Source organism: Dama dama, chromosome 2, assembly GCF_033118175.1.
Source record: "Dama dama isolate Ldn47 chromosome 2, ASM3311817v1, whole genome shotgun sequence".
Lineage (NCBI taxonomy): Eukaryota > Metazoa > Chordata > Mammalia > Artiodactyla > Cervidae > Dama > Dama dama.
The window spans coordinates 35,761,121-35,777,535 of NC_083682.1; positions in this window are offsets into that span (position 1 = coordinate 35,761,121).

Here is a 16,415-nt window from a genome sequence, read left to right on the forward strand (position 1 = left end):
ATAAAAGGGAAAAAAAATCATAGATTATCTTCCAAATCATACAAATAGGATAATATTGAATATCATATCATCCCTAAAGTCATTTATAGTTTTCAAGGTATACAATATTTGCAACCAAGGATGTATTTACTACAATCAGAATTATAAAATATAAAGATTATCTAATTGTAAAAGAGATTTAAAGCACAACTAGACTATTCCATCTTGATTACCTTTATTTTGTTATTTACCATAGTAGTCCTTTTCAAATATTCATGGAAATGGCATTATATTGTTATAACAATAAAACACTCAACACCAATCAAACCAACTTCCAAAGGACTAACATACACATCAATTTACTGACTATTGAAAGTATCTCCCTGTGTGACAAATGAGGAACACGTAAAGTCACCATTAACTGAAATATAATAATAAATTGTATCCTCAATAGACTCAAATCCATCTTACATTCTTGTTGGTAAACATTAATTTAAAATAGTTTTAAAAGTCCCAGTTTTATAAGGATATATGTATTTTTCTCTTATTGGATTATAGCAAAGCCATGCATTCTCAGCCTACTATGCAAAAAGGTACATGTGCTTTTCACTTGAAAGTCCAAAGAAACTAAATTTATCTGCCATACTTGTTTCATTTATACCACATACATTATTACATTCTAAGGTGACAGCTAATAAGCTTTTCTCAAAGGTACTTTTAAAAAAATGGAATGTTTTTTTCTTTCTGCAGATAAAGTATACTCCAGTAAAGAAATGGAATTTATTCAAGTATTTAGTGCGGAACTGCTGTGTGACAGGGACCTTCAAAGAGTCTCAGGATAGGAAGAAAATGCTATTGTAGAATGATAATTTTTAAAAATAAGTTATTGAAAAAAAAATTAAAAAAATAAAAATAAGTTATTGGGCACTTTCTGTGCACAATGTTAAGTGCAATAATATGGTATATAGAAACATGTCAAGAAGCAGCAGAAGAACAAATAGCTGCTTATTTGCTTGTGACAGGTGACCGCGGGTCTGCACAGTCCAGAGCAGACAGAACTGCTCCCTGTGCCTGGACACAGGGCGAGTGCAGACCGTGCTGGGTCACATTCAGAGCGCAGCAGGCGGGGCCTCGTCACAAAGAGCCAGAAAGAGGGGGCTGGAGAGCAGCTTTCTCACTGCCTGTAGATCACTTATTTACCCAACTGACTGGACTGGTTATCTGGTCTTACTGCTTCCCTGGTAGCTCAGCAGTAAAGAATCCACCTGCCAACTCAAGAGACATGGTTTGATCCCTGGTCCAGGAAGATCCCTTGGAGAAGGACATAGCAACTCACTCCGGTATTCTTCCTTGGAAAATCCCATGCACAGAGGAGCCTGGTGGGCTACATACAGTTCATGAGGTCCCCAAAGAGTCATTACTTAGCAACTGAACCACAACAACAACGTATCTGGTCTAAACAAGTCTTGAAGCCAATTTGGAATTTAGAAGTCAACTCCTTGTTTTTCTTAAGACATTAAGAAATGTGCTATGTTCCAATTTCTATCAGAGCCTAGAACTTGATTTTCTGCACTCATTCTGTTCCTGAAGCCACCAAAATAATTAGATCTACAATCAGGCATTTTCACGCCACGATAGTCAAACAGGACTCATTTATAATCTATTTGTCTGCTTTGCAGCTAAGTGTGCAAACATATGTTCTTAGAGTATATTTGGACCTGTGGTAAAATCACCTCAGTAATAACATTCACTGATGCAGCTAGGTAGACACTGACACAATTATGAAAACTTGAAGCATGTTAATTTAAGAAATACTGTTTCAAGGACCTCCCCAGTGGTATAGTGGTTGAGACCCCAACATAGTGGGCATGGGTTCTTTCTCTGTTAGGGGAAATAAGGCCCCACACACTACATGTCACAGTCAAAAAAAAAAAAAAAGAAAAATATTATTTCGATCTTGTATAACATGTCTAATATCTGATTATAATGTTTAGCTATGTGCAATTTTACTTTTATAAAAGGCAAAGTGTACTCATTCATTATAATTTATACATATATAAAGACTATTATTTAGTATGCTATAGTCAATGGACACTCACAATAAAAATTTATTTTAAAAGGTTTAAAAAATTAAGCATATAGGTGGCCAATGATTCAAATAGATCACTGGATTCGAAAATAGTGGCAAACACTTGAAATAGGGAAGCTCAGAAATGTTAAGTTTCATTACTTTGACTTGTAGAAACTTCTTATAACTTCAATTTTACAATTCAGCATTTTGAAGTCTCCCAGTTATAATAAATCATAAAATCCCTCAGTTATAATAAATAGTAAGCTATTCTCTGATAAGGAACTGTGAAAAGTCTAAATTTAAAAAATGAATGGCATATGATATAATCAAAGACAATTGGCAAATATGGTATGGAGCAGCTACTTAGAGTTCAAAGTCTCTTTCAATATGTCTTTGCAGGAGACATAGAAAGCAGTCAAAACCTCAACAGATTTTTCCTCGATTTTTTCCCAATGTATTATCAACATAGATTTTAAAGCTGATATCTAGTTTTTCCAAGAAGAGTTTTAAAATGTTTAATTATGTGTCAATATAAAGAGGTTAAAATACCTTTAATTTGAGGATTAAAGAATGAAGACATAAAGTCCTTTATTCATTATTTTAAGAACTATTTTTTGAGAGACTACTATATGCTATTGCTCCAGGCACCAGAAATACACATGTGAGCAAGGTAGAGCTTGCATTCTCATGAAGGAGATAAGAAAATATTATACAAATAAATAATGTAATTTATAATCACAAAATTTCTTGTTTACTTGTACCATATTTGTTGAGCACCTTCTATATGCAAGGGATACTAGTGAGTGCTTTATCAATGAACAAAAACAAAAAGCTGCCTTCAAGAGGTACGCATATTGATTCTATGAAGAAAATAAAGTATACTGACACGGAGCTAAGATCCTTTTTCTAAGAGAGCTGAGGCAAGGAGAATCTGAGGAAGTGATATTTTAATAGAGCCTAGAATGACAGGAAGGAGTGAGACCTGTGAGGATCTAGCGCGACAGAATCCCAGGCAGAGAAAGAATCCAGTATAAAGGCTTCTGAAACAGACAAGAACTTGGTGGGCGCTAAGAACAACAAGAGCCTTATTGCTGGAGCAGAGTGGCCCAAGAGGAAGCGGCATGAGGGGAGATCAGGGGAGATAACGGGTCCAAAATTGAGATCCCAATTTTGATCCAAGTGTGATGGGAAGTCATTAACAGGTTTGAACCTGGTGAGTAAAGTGATCACATTTACCCTTTTAAAAGAAGTCTTTCTGTTACACATGTAACAAATGCACTGCTGTGGGTTTGATGTTGCTATCTGGGGTGCTTTGCATGTGTGGGGAACTCTGCCCCTTCTACTCAATTTTGTTATGAACTCAAAAGGCAGTCTAGAAAGGCAGCATAGGTAATAACAAAAAATTGCATTTTTTAATCAGTTATAAAATAACCAGTAAGAATTACTGATATCTCTTCCTTATATGTAATCAGGTATCCTTCCTTATTTCCCAATAATGTTGATACAATGAACATATTGGAAACAAAAATGGTAACACCCCACAGAACAAAAAACTGATTCGTTGATAGGCTCACCATTGGTGGTCAGGGAAAGCAAAGACAGAAGGATGTCTCCTAGGTTTTTGGAATGAGCAACTGGGTAAACCATGATGCCAACTATAGAGATAGATAAAAGTAAGAGGGAAGTGGCATAGTGATGATGGGCAGGTAATCATGGGTTCTTTCTGAACATGAAAAATTAACAAAGCCTATTATATATTGCTATATTAAGGAGGCAGTGATATGCTAAGTCTGTGTCTTTAGTGAAAAGTTGGGGCTGGAGATAATTTGGGGGTCATTAAAATTTAGATAAAAGTGAAAACTATAAAATTGGGGGGGAATTGGTTAAAAAGAGAGGAAAGATTGAAAAGAGCCAAAAGTTGAATCTTCAAACACTCCAAAATTTAAAATTGGAAAGAAGAGGAGCTAACAGAGGAACTTTGGAAGGAGCAGTCGATGTTTAAGTGAGTTCTGATGTCTTAGCAGTGACAGGAAAAAGAGGAGACTCTGGAAAAGAGGAGACATAGGAAAAGTGCTCAGAGCTGAAAAGAGCATGGTCCGGTTGAGAATGGAAAACAGTTTCTCTGTTGTAGGAAAGCAGAATACAAAGGGAAAAATGGTTAGAATTGACCCTGGAAAGGGAGGGAACAACTGTCTATCCTGGAGGTTGTCATGATAATCAAAGAAAAAGATGACAGTGGCCTGCTTCAGGGTGGTGGCGGGAGGGATGGAACATGCCAGATAAACTAGGGAAATCTGTATGAGGCACGCATTGCAAGCGTGCTCAGTTACTCAGCCGTGTCTGACTCTCTGGAATGGGTTGCCATTTCCTCCTCCGGGGGCTCTTTCTGACCTAGGGATCAAACATGCATCTCCTGCATTGACAGGTGGATTCTTTACAACTGAGACACTTTGAAAGCCCTTATATGAGGCAGGAGTGTCCAAAGTGCATGATGTTTTGACATTGAAATTGAAACAAGGAAACTCAGGTTTCAGGCCAATCTACTGACCTTACTTTTAAACATTTTATAATATGTAGCTGTTGGAAAAACAGGGGGGAAAATGTATAACCCCACTAACAGAAATACTGGCTTCCCTTGTAGCTCAGTCAATAAAGAATCTGTCTGCAATGCAGGAGGTCAGGGTTTGATTCCTGGATTGGGAAGAGCCTCTGGAGAAGGAAATGGCAACCTACTCCAGTATTCTTGCCTGGAAAATCCCATGGACAGAGGAGCCTGGCAGGTTACAAAGGGGTAGCAGAGAGTTGGACATGACTTAGCAACTCAATCACCACAACAGAAATACTAATTTTCTTTTCACATTTTAACAGTATTCTTGAATATAATGTCAAAATGTGGCAATCCTAATAAACATGCACATCTCCATAAACACTTCTATACTGGCTCACAGTATCTACAGTTACCATTTAAATGAAAGCATATTATATCATAGACTACAAATAATTTAATTTACTATGTCTCCATTTTGGAACAGTTACTACCTCCAATATCTAACCATTGTCACTAGCACTACACACTCATGAACATGGACTTTACTTACTTTTGAATTATTTGTTCAGGGTATATTTGAAGATGTTGTAAATACACAAATATTACCAACTGCTTTTTAAAGTTTTGCCAATAGGCGATTCTCTCAGGTATATAGCCATGTACCATATTCAACCCAATCTAAATAGAACTGAATATTTTTCTTAAAAATATCTTCTGACTAAACATGTGCGATTTCAATTTTCCTTTTAATTTGATTAGTATGGTTCATTTCTAGCAAGACGAGCTGTTTACCTAACTAAACACTCCCCTTATTGCTAAGCATTTATACTAAGGCTTTTAACTCACTTAAAGTGTGTTTTTCTTCAGCTAGTTGTACAGGATTTTATATAATAAAGTCATTTAATCACTATGAGTTCCTCTGAAAAATTTTCAGTATACTTCAAATGAAAAAAAAAAAAAACAGAATCAGGCATAAGATGAAGGTTTGTATCCTGGTTTCCATATTTTTTGCTAGTTATATTAGAACCCTGACTCTCTGGCTTATGAACTTTGCTTGGGTTTAATTCTTTCCCTTCCCAGTATTTCACAGTGTAATTTTGAGGGTTCATATAAGCTAATATATGTGTGAAGTTTGTTTTAAAAGAAAATAAATCAGTGATATTACTATTTGAGCATTTCAGTTGGGTGCTTGAGGGAAGGAAAAGCTGAATAATTTTTGACATCATTGAAGCTATTGCAGCCAGTGGCTGTCTCTTCTGCTTATATATCAGGTCAGTCTTGCTCCCAGGGAAGAGAACAATCCATGGGATGTGGATTCCATTAAATAATTATGTGTATAAATATTTAATTTTAATTATCAACTTAATCAACTGTAGGGACAACATAAAAAATAAAATCATGAAGCTTAGAAATCATATTAAAAATTCCTGATGGGTGTGGTACACATTTTAGACTTTTATAGAGTCTAATATAATAGAGAGGAGAGAACCAATAAATGTTCTCATCACTAAAGCATTCAGTTTGTAAATGATATTTATTATTTTTAATTTCACTTTAATAATGAAGTAACCATGTAGTAATTTTTATACCAGACTAATACCTTATGATGGCCAAATTGGGCTGTCATGCCTTTAATTATGGTTTAAAAAATAATAAAAAGATGGTAAAATTTGTATTTGCTTAAATACTCAAGAGTCTAGGTAATTTAATAAGATAAAATATAAATTCAACTAATAGCTTATGATTTAGTCAATGATAATATAACCAATATAGCAACACACTGCATTTCATAGGGGAAAAAAAGAAACTTTTCTTCACTAATAGGTATTTATAATGCATGTATTCATGTTCTTGCCTAAATATTTAAAACATTATAATTACAGACAGTAATTGAACTGGGGCTCCTGCATTGCAGGCAGATTCTTTACTCGCTGAACTTCCAGGGAAACCCAAAATTGAAGGTTTACTGAGATTAATACACAGAGGTATAATTACTATTCTATCTTTTAAGATGATGTCTTTCTTCTCCATTTGCCAAAAGCAGATGCTGAATTCACCCAAATTATATACTGAGAAGTGACTTTTGCCAAAGCACAGGAAAATCCTTTTCTGATTGCTTTCCTTCCACTGCTTCTTCACTCCTCTGAACTCATTTTTTATCCCTTGCTCTTCCTGTATGCAATGGCTCATTCTAAAAAACTGGCATGGCCAAGCAAATACTTATAGTCACTTTTGCAATCTTAACAAATTTTCAGTAACTATTACAAACTTAAAAACACATTTACAGAAACATAAAATCGATTGTTATATATTTTTCATTAAAAAATAAACATTAGGTCCACATTGGGCTTCCCAGGTGGAGCTAGTGGTAAAGAACTCGCCTGGTAATACTGGAGAGATCAGGGACCCAGATTCAGTCCCTAGGTCGGGAAGATCCCCTGGAGGAGGGCATGACAGCCCACTCCACTGTTCTTGTCTGGAGAATCCCCTGGACAGAGGAGCCTGGCCGGCTGCAGTCCATGGAATCACAAAGAGTTGGACACGACTGAGCAACTTGGCAGCTACATGCAGATGCTGGGCAGTTGTTTCCACTAGTCCGTTCATCTAATTTACGCTATGGAAGTGACTCAAAGCCTGTCTTTTGCTGTGATCTTGGAAAACTTTCCTAACAAATGTAGACTAAACATCACTTCTGCAGCAGGAACTTTAATGGCTCGCAACTATACTGAGAATATCATCGTCCTTGTGGACTGCCTAAAGGTGCATCTCCTTATAAATCTTCCCATCCTCTAAAACTTGTCATGAGTGCTCATCTCTCTTAACCACATGCTTCTGTCCAATTTGTGAACATATCACTCATGTGTTCTATAATCTGTACTCGTGGTAGTTCAAAGTTAGTAGTAAAACCACAATCACAGGGTGTACAAGGGCAATTCTTTCTGCTCATTCTTAATTGTGAGTTTGAAATGGAAATATGTAAGAGCAGAAGGCATCATCTTCCTTGAAGAAATCTGCTGTGCAGAGGACCTACTTCAATTAATGACACCACTATCTACACTGGGGTCTGCAACCTGGGTATCACCCTCCCCTCCTTCCTCTCCCTGTTGTTTTTATACCCAAACTAATTCCTTGAATCACTTTCTTCTCATTGTCTTCTGCCACTTTTCTAGCTGAATCTCAATCACAGCTCATAAGCATTAGTGAAATCAGCTTCCAGCTTGTCATCCTGTCTTAATCTTGTCCGTGTCAAATTTATATTCTGCCAAAATGAGTTATATCTTTTATTCTTTCATTAAGTATTCCAAGGTTTTCAGGATTTTACGACATTGTTGCCAACATCCATGTACTCCTCACTCAAGCATTCTAATTTACGGCATCAGGTCATTTAAAGTCATAGCTATTACTTATAAAGCACTTTTATGCCAGTAATAGAAATGCTTTAGTATGCTCATGAGCAAAAGGGATTTTATTGCCTCTGTATTAGTCCTCTCAAGATGCCAAAACATAATACCACAACCCTTTTTCTCACTCAAATGTGGTTTTGAGCCCTATTCTTATTGACAAATATTCTTTAGCTCATTTACTTTGTCAGTGACTCTCATCCTCCTCATTCTGTCATTTCCCCCCTACACAGTTACGTTTCACCAACCAGTATTGCCATCAAACACTTGAATTAATGTTCAACCACCTTGCCCTTCTTCTTTTTAATTACACTAGTCTGTCATAACCTCAGCATTTGTTCTGTCCAAACCTTGCTCTATTCTGTGCAAATATCTGCACAGATGAAATGGTTTTAGATTATATCATTGGTCTCAGTTTATTATTATTATAATTCAATAAATATGCTAGCAAAGTAATGCTCAAAATTCTTCAAGTGGGGCTTCAACAGTACGTAAACTGAGAACTTCTGGATGTTCAAGCTGGATTTAGAAAAGGTATCAAATTGTCAAAATCCGCTGGATCATCAAAAAAGCAAGAGAGTTCAGAAAAACATCTACTTCTGCTTTATTGACTATGCCAAAGCCTTTGAATGTGTGGATTACAACAAACTGGAAAGTTCTTAAACAGATGGGAATACCATACCACCTTTCCTGCCTCCTAAGAAATCTGTATGCAGGTCAAGAAGCAACAGTTAGAACTAGACATGGAACAATGGACTGGTTCCAAATTGGGAAAGGAGTAAGTCAAGGCTATATCTCTGCTTATTTAACTTCTATGCAGAGTACATCATACAAAATGCTGGGCTGGATGAAGCACAATCTGGAATCAAGATTACTGGGAGAAAGATCAATAACCTCAGATATTCAGATGACACCACCCTTATGGCAGAAAGCGAAGAGGATTTGAGGAACCTCTTAATGAAAGTGAAAGAGGATAGTGAAAAAGCTGGCTGAAAACTAAACATTCAAAAGACTAAGGTCATGGTATCTGGCCCCATCACTTCATAGCAAATAGATGGGGAAACAGTAACAGACTATTTTCTTGGGCTCCAAAAATCACTGCAGATGTTGACTGCAGCCATGAAATTAAAAGACACTTACTCCTTGGAAGAAAAGCTATGACAAATCTAGACAGCATATTAAAAAGCAGAGACATTACTTTGCCAACAAAGGCCTGTCTAGTCAAAGCTATGGTTTTTACAGTGATCACGTATGGATGTGAGAGTTGGACTACAAAGAAAGCTGAGCACCAAAGAATTGATGTTTTCAAACTGTGGTGTTGGAGAAGACTCTTGAGAGTCACTTGGACTGCAAGAAGACCAAACCTGTCAATCCTAGAGGAGATCAGTTGGGAGTATTTATTGGAAGGACTGATGCTGAAGCTGAAACTCCAATACTTTGGCCACCTCATGCAAAGAACTGAATCATTGGAAAAGACCCTGATGCTGGGAAAGATTGAAGGTAGTCCCTTGCTATTCTATGACTTTTTAGAACTTTCCTGTCTTTTCTCAAACTTTGAATAACTTAATTCTCAGCTAATGATGTTTCTTCCTATTTCCCTGAGAAAATGAAAGCAGTTACAAAAAGAATTCCCACACAATCCTATTATAAAATCTGCCCACACACTTGCATGTATACCACAGTAATGTGTCTACCTCTTCTGCTGGGAAATAAATCCATTGCCTTTCTTTCTAAGGCCACCTTTCCACAGACATTCAGCTCCAGCCTAGGACACGACACAAGCAATTCTTTCTCTCCTGCTTGTTACACATTCTCTTTCTATTTAATCATTTCTTTTATTAATAAAAACATACTATAATTTAAAAAACAAAGTTACAAGGCTCTCTTGAGCTCACATTTTTCTTCATTCACTGTCCTACTAACTTGTTCTCTTTTAACAAATAATCTTGTTTCTTTTTTCTTCTCCTTTAATTTTCTCTTGAACTTACACCAACCAGATTTTTACCCATAACACTCAAGCCCAATTCTACTCCTATCAAGATTCCCAATGATTAATTATTGTAGATCAAAGATCAATGCTTAGTCCTTTTCTTATAAAAGCTTTGTACAGCTTGGCACAGTTGATCACTCTCCCTGCATTTCCTAGTTACCCAGTATGGTTGATTATATTTTTAGGGAAATAAGATTGCTTCTTTTGTGCATTACATGTTCCTACCCTTGGTCCTCATTTTTATTCAGTTGTTAACTTTAAAATATTTTATAGGATTTTGAAAAATCTCCAGATTGCAAATATAACTCTGGAATCAGTTCTTCCTTTTCTAAAGATACCATTTTCATTGCTATCTTTTTGTCTTGTTTTGCTTTAAATATTATATTTTGAGGTACTCGGAATTGTCAATCTTTTCCTTTGTGATTTATGTTTTATTAAACTGCCTTGTTTAAGTAACTCTACATCTCAGACATTCTAAACTCATTACCTATGCTTTTCCTTAAAAATAATAATACAAGTTTTATGAGAAAGTGATGTACAATATTTATGAAATGAAAAATGAATTTTCCTGACCTAATTTATGGAATCATCGAATCTGTTGCTGTTGATTGTAAAGCAATTTATAATAAATATCAAGTTCACATATGCAGTGGGTATGTTGCTGAACCGTTTGGTCTTTTTCTACGTGTTTCTCCCTGTGCCGATTTTGTTTGCATTGCTATAGCTTTATAAGAAAAACTGACATCTGGTGAAGTAATGTCAAAAGTGTCTTTGTGATTCTAGGGCACTTTCTCTTCTATATATAGTTTAGAAATATATTATGGCTTACTAAACACACTGTTGAGAATTTTCATTGAAATTGATTAAATTGAATTAAATTTTGATTATCTGAATATCCTCATTATTTTGAGTTCTCCAGCTGTTATACATAATTGTACTTATTCCAGCTTTATTTTATAGACTTTAATATATTTTTTAAGAACTTTTTAAAATAAGTGATACATATTTCTTACATTTACTTCTTTGCACTTTATAGTTTATGTGATTGTAATTTTATCTTTCTAATTAACTGTTACAGGAAGCTTACTAAATTTTTATTATGGTCTTAAGCAATCTCTCTCTCTCTTTTTTTTTCTTTCTTTTTGGCTACAGTATGGGGAACTTCCCCACCAGGGATGAAACCTGTGCCCCCTGCAGTTGAAGCAGAGACCACCAAGGAGGTCCTTTGTTTGTTATCTTGATGAACTCTCTCATTCGTGTACTTTTTAGACATTCTTGTATTTAAAATACTTGCATCCACTGTGTATACAGTTATATTGTCTGAAAATTAAACTTTTTTCTTTCCATCTCATGCTCTCATTTCTGTTTTTTTTTTTTTTTTACTGACTATATCACCATTCTTATAGTCCATTATAGATGCCATTCTTATATTCCTAGGATAAACATTTTAATATCATTATTTTGAACAGTTACATTCAGTTTATATTTTATTTAGTACCTTTGAAGCTACGCTCATTAATGAAAACAGACTAAGATTTTTTTTTTGCTCAGGAATTTGTGTATTATCTTTACCTAGACGACAAACTTACCTTTATTCTACTAAATTTAGTTTTTTTTGTTTGTTTGTTTCGTGAGCACATATAAATTTTTTCAAATGCAAACTACATAATTTGTGGATCACTCTTGTGGTAGAGACGATGAACTGGCACCTGATTTGCCGCCTTCTCTGGTTATATGTTATATGTATCCATTCTATTATGCACACAACACACACACACTAATGGGCATCCATACACATATCTGTATCTTTATGTACATCTGTATCTATGTTCCTCAGTCACGTCTAACTCTTTGTGATCCCACCAGTCCCCTCTGTCCTTGGGACTTTCCAGGCAGGAATACTGGAGTGGAATACATGTCCTTCTCCAGGGAATCTTCTCAACTCTGGGATTGAACTCATGTCTCCTGCACCTCCTGTATTGCAGGTGGATTCTTTACCACTGAACCACCAGGGAAGTCCATATGTAAAAACATCTACATCTATATCAAACATATATGCTGACCATCTGCAACAAAGAACAAGAGCCTCTTGTAGCTAGGTGTGCCCATGTGACTAAACGCTAACCAGCTGAATGTAAATGGCAGTGATATGCTCAACTTCTAGGAAACGTAGATTCCTCACCACCTTTTTTCTCCCTGTGCTTTGGAGTAAAACTAAGTGCCTGAGGCTTTACCAATAAGCTTATCTGTTTGTTCTATCATCACTTGAGAAAAAAGCTGAAATCTCCAACTCACAGAATTTGTTCATTTCTTTCTCCTTTGATTCCATCAGTTTTTGGTTAATGTGTATACTATTTTAAACCTCAGTTATGTGGATGATACCACTCTAATGGCAGAAAATGAAGAGGAACTAAAGAGCCTCTTGATGAGGGTTAAGGAGGAGAGTGAAAAGGCTGGCTTAAAATTCAATATAAGAAAAAAACTAAGATTGTGGCATCTGGTCCCATCACTTCATGGCACATAGAAGGAGAAAAGGTGGAAGCACTGACAGATCCCCTCTTCCCTTGGGCTCTAAAATCACTGTGGATAGTGACTGCAGTCATGAAATTAGAAGACAATTGCTTCTTGGCAGGCAAGCTATGACAAACCTAGACAGTGTGTTAAAAAGCAAAGCTATCACTTTGCCAACAAAGGTCAGGATAGTCAAGGCTCTGTATAGTCTTTCCAGTAGTCATATGTGGTTGTGAGAGCCGGACAATAAAGAAGGCAGAGCACTGAAGAACTGATGCTTCCAAACTGTGGTGCTGGAGAAGACTGTTGAGTGTCCCTTGAGTTTGATCAAGGAGATCAAACCAGTCAATCTTAAAGGAAGTCAACTCTGAATACTCATTGGAAGTACTGATCCTGAAGCTGAAACTCCAACAATTTGGCCACTTGATGAGAAGAACTGACTCACTCGAAAAGACTCTTCTACTGGGAGAGATTGAAGGCAGAAGGAGAAGAGGGCGACCGAGGGTGAGATGGCTTGATGGCATCATCAATCACTGGACATGAACTTGTGCAAACTTTGGGAGATGGTATGCGACAGAGAAGTCTGGCGTGCTGCAGTCAGGCTCACGAAGGGGTCGTGATGGGGTTGCGAAGAGTCAGGCATGATTTGGTGACTGAACAACAACAAATACACTGTTTTGTTACAGATCCATACATATTCAGGATTATTATGGTGTGATAAGTTGGCATTTAATATTATGCAGTTACATCAAAGCTGCAAGTTGATATAATGACATTTAACATTATAAAACAACCCTCTATCTCTGGTAATAGTTCATGCATCCCAGTCTACTTTGCCTCATATAGTATAGCTATATTGGCTTTTATGTGTTTAGTATTTGCATGATACATCATTTTCTATCTTTGTATTACTTTCACACTATGTGTATCTATAGATTTAACATACCACTCATGTAAATTGCATATAGTTGGCTCCTGATTTTTTTTATCTAGCATGATCATCTATGTCATGTATCAATATAATTATTATTCTGTTTGGGTTTTAGTCTATAATATTTCTACTTGCTTCCTCTTTTCTGTGTTCTTTCTTTTCTTTATACTTCAGGTTTAATAAATTATTTTTAGAATTTTATTTTTTCTCATTGGCATTTTAGCTCTGTCTCACTGTGTGTGTGTGCACGTGCGTGTTGTGTGCATGTGTGTGTGGATGGCGAGTGCACTTCTTTGCTGGGGTCAGGCTGCTCTCCCTGGTTGCCTTTATCCAAATTGGTCCTCAAGGATCCAGGCTCCTTTTGTCTTATGACATTGCAATTTTTAACATGACATCACTCAGTATATTTTATGGTCTGACTTGGTGGTGGAAAACATCACTTCTCCCATATTCCATTGTTAAAGCCCATTCACATCTTACAATGTGACTGAACAGGATGTTAAGAAAGATTAAATGAAATGTATTGAAAGTGAAAGTCACTCAATCACGTCCAACTCTTTGAGACCCCATGGACTGTAGCCTGCCAGGATCCTCTGTCCATGAAATTCTCCAGGCAAGAATACTGGAGTGGGTAGCCATTCCCTTATCCAGGAGATCTTCCCCATCCAGAGATTGAACCCAGGTTTCCTGCACTACAGGCAGATTCTTTACATTCTGAGCCACTAGGAAGTCCCTGAAATATACTGAAGTAGGAGAAAAAGGAAGAATATATCCAAGGTGGAGGCAACAGCATGAACAGTAAGTGGTAGAAAACAATGTAGCACATCCTGTTAAATGTGACTTGCCATGTCTCCCTATAGGTGGAATGTATTTCCCTGCCCCACTCTTAGCCTAGCAGGGGACTTTCTTCAACTAATGTAATCTGGGCCATCATGATATATGCCACCTCCACAAAAAGAAAGTGTACATTTGATTGTATAGCCAAGTTAAGCCTCTAACCTGTTTGTAAAACATAACCCCCATAGACCCTCCTTCTTTATTCTTGGCCTGGAATGAGAAGCCACTAGCAGACTTGCAGCCAATATTGAGATTATATGCAATGAGGATATGAAATAGGTACTAATGTTTACAGCAAAATAAGTATATGTGTGGATGATAAGTTGCTTCAGTCATGTCCAATTCTTTGCAACCCTATAGACTGTAGCCTGCCAGGTTCCTCTGTCCGTGGGATTCTCCAGACAAGAATACTGAAGTGGGTTGCCATGCCTTCCTCCAGGGAATCTTCCTGACCCAGGGATCGAACCTGTCTCCCATGGCTCCTGAATTGCAGGCAAACTCTGTGCCACTGAGCCACTGGGAAAGCCCAAAGTAAGTATACAGTAAGCACCAAAATACTTTTGGGGAAGAGCGTGGAATAGATAACAGAACAGTAGAACAGATAGAGAATGGTAATTTAGTACTTGGGTTTCAGAAAGAGACAAATGTAGACATAATCATTCTGTTTTATTCCCTACCCTCCAGGTCAATCATAGTCAAGTTTTTGTTTATGTAAAACATGAATAATTTTCCATATTCTAAGAAACTTTAGTGAAATATGAAATAAATGTATGCCCGATGCTTAACACATTACTGACTTCAGGATTTTTGCAGAAACTAACGCCAGTGGCTGGGAATATATTGTGTAAGTGAATATTGAAACACTCTGATCAACAGCACTCAGGTAACTAAAGATGCATTAATATGTCGCTGGTCAATAAGTTGTTAATATTTCAAATGTTCTTAAAACTTGTCATTGGTTATATATAAACTTGGTTTAATGCAGATTGAACCAAGTTCCAGAGCCAGGCCATAGACCTGGATCTAAAAGATGCAGCGTGACCTGCTAGAAAGGTTCCAGCTGTTGGCATCCCACAGACTGATGCTCACAATTCCAGCTTTGCGAAATAGCAGCTCTGACCTCCTTTTGCAAAATACCTAAATCTTAGTTTTTTTGGCTTTAAACTGGAGGCAAATTATAACTATCTCATGTAGTGATAAGACGTACTTGTGATCACATGTGCAAAACACCTTTCAAATTCAGAACATGGAATACAGTAGATACTCCAAAGTACATGTACCCCTATGAAGAAAGTTGCAGAGGGGTGAAGTACAGCAACTGAAATACCTGATCAGAGTCATTTAATCACTTTGGGATGCAAAGACTTCAACTGGAAAATTGGGATGCTACTTCAAAAGCATTTTATGTGTTGACTAATTCACTATCAGGAGGCACTTTAAAACATCAAGTTTCCAGCTTCATAATAGCATATTAATAGCGATAAAAACTAGCATGGCATGCAAATTCTAAATCTAAAACACATTCTGCATAAATTCCTTTGGCAGATTCATTTGGCCCTAATAGAACCATTCATTTCCCATTTTAAGGCGCAGTTCAGTGTTACTCTTGGTTATAACATAGCTATTTTATTCTACTCCAGGGGAGAACACTTGAGTCAGATGAAATGATCTCTCTGGGAAGCTGCTATATATTCTTTAGTTAAACTGGTTAGCATGGAGAGGCATAGTATTTTGAAATTCTTCACATAAATTAAGCTGTATTATGATATTTGAACTCCACATATTTATTTATTAAAGGTATATGGCCTGTCCTTTTTTTCAATTTTGTTTTGAACCACCTATGAATGTAGGTGAGGAGAGACACCTCTTTAGGAAAAATAAATATGTTACTAAGGTCTTTATATTTTATTTTAAGATATCTGCATGGTTTCTTACAGGAAAGAGATAAACATGTTACAGTAAATAAAAGGTAGAAAAGATTATTTGCGGATGAAGAAAAGTGTGAAATAATAAGTACTCAGTAGTAAACAAACCTGTAAAAGCTATAAGTAAGAGTTTGTGGACAGATGTGTCAGGGCTGGAAAAGAAGTGGCAACAACAACAACAAAAAAAACTGTGTGAAAAAACAAAACCCTCTTATTTATATT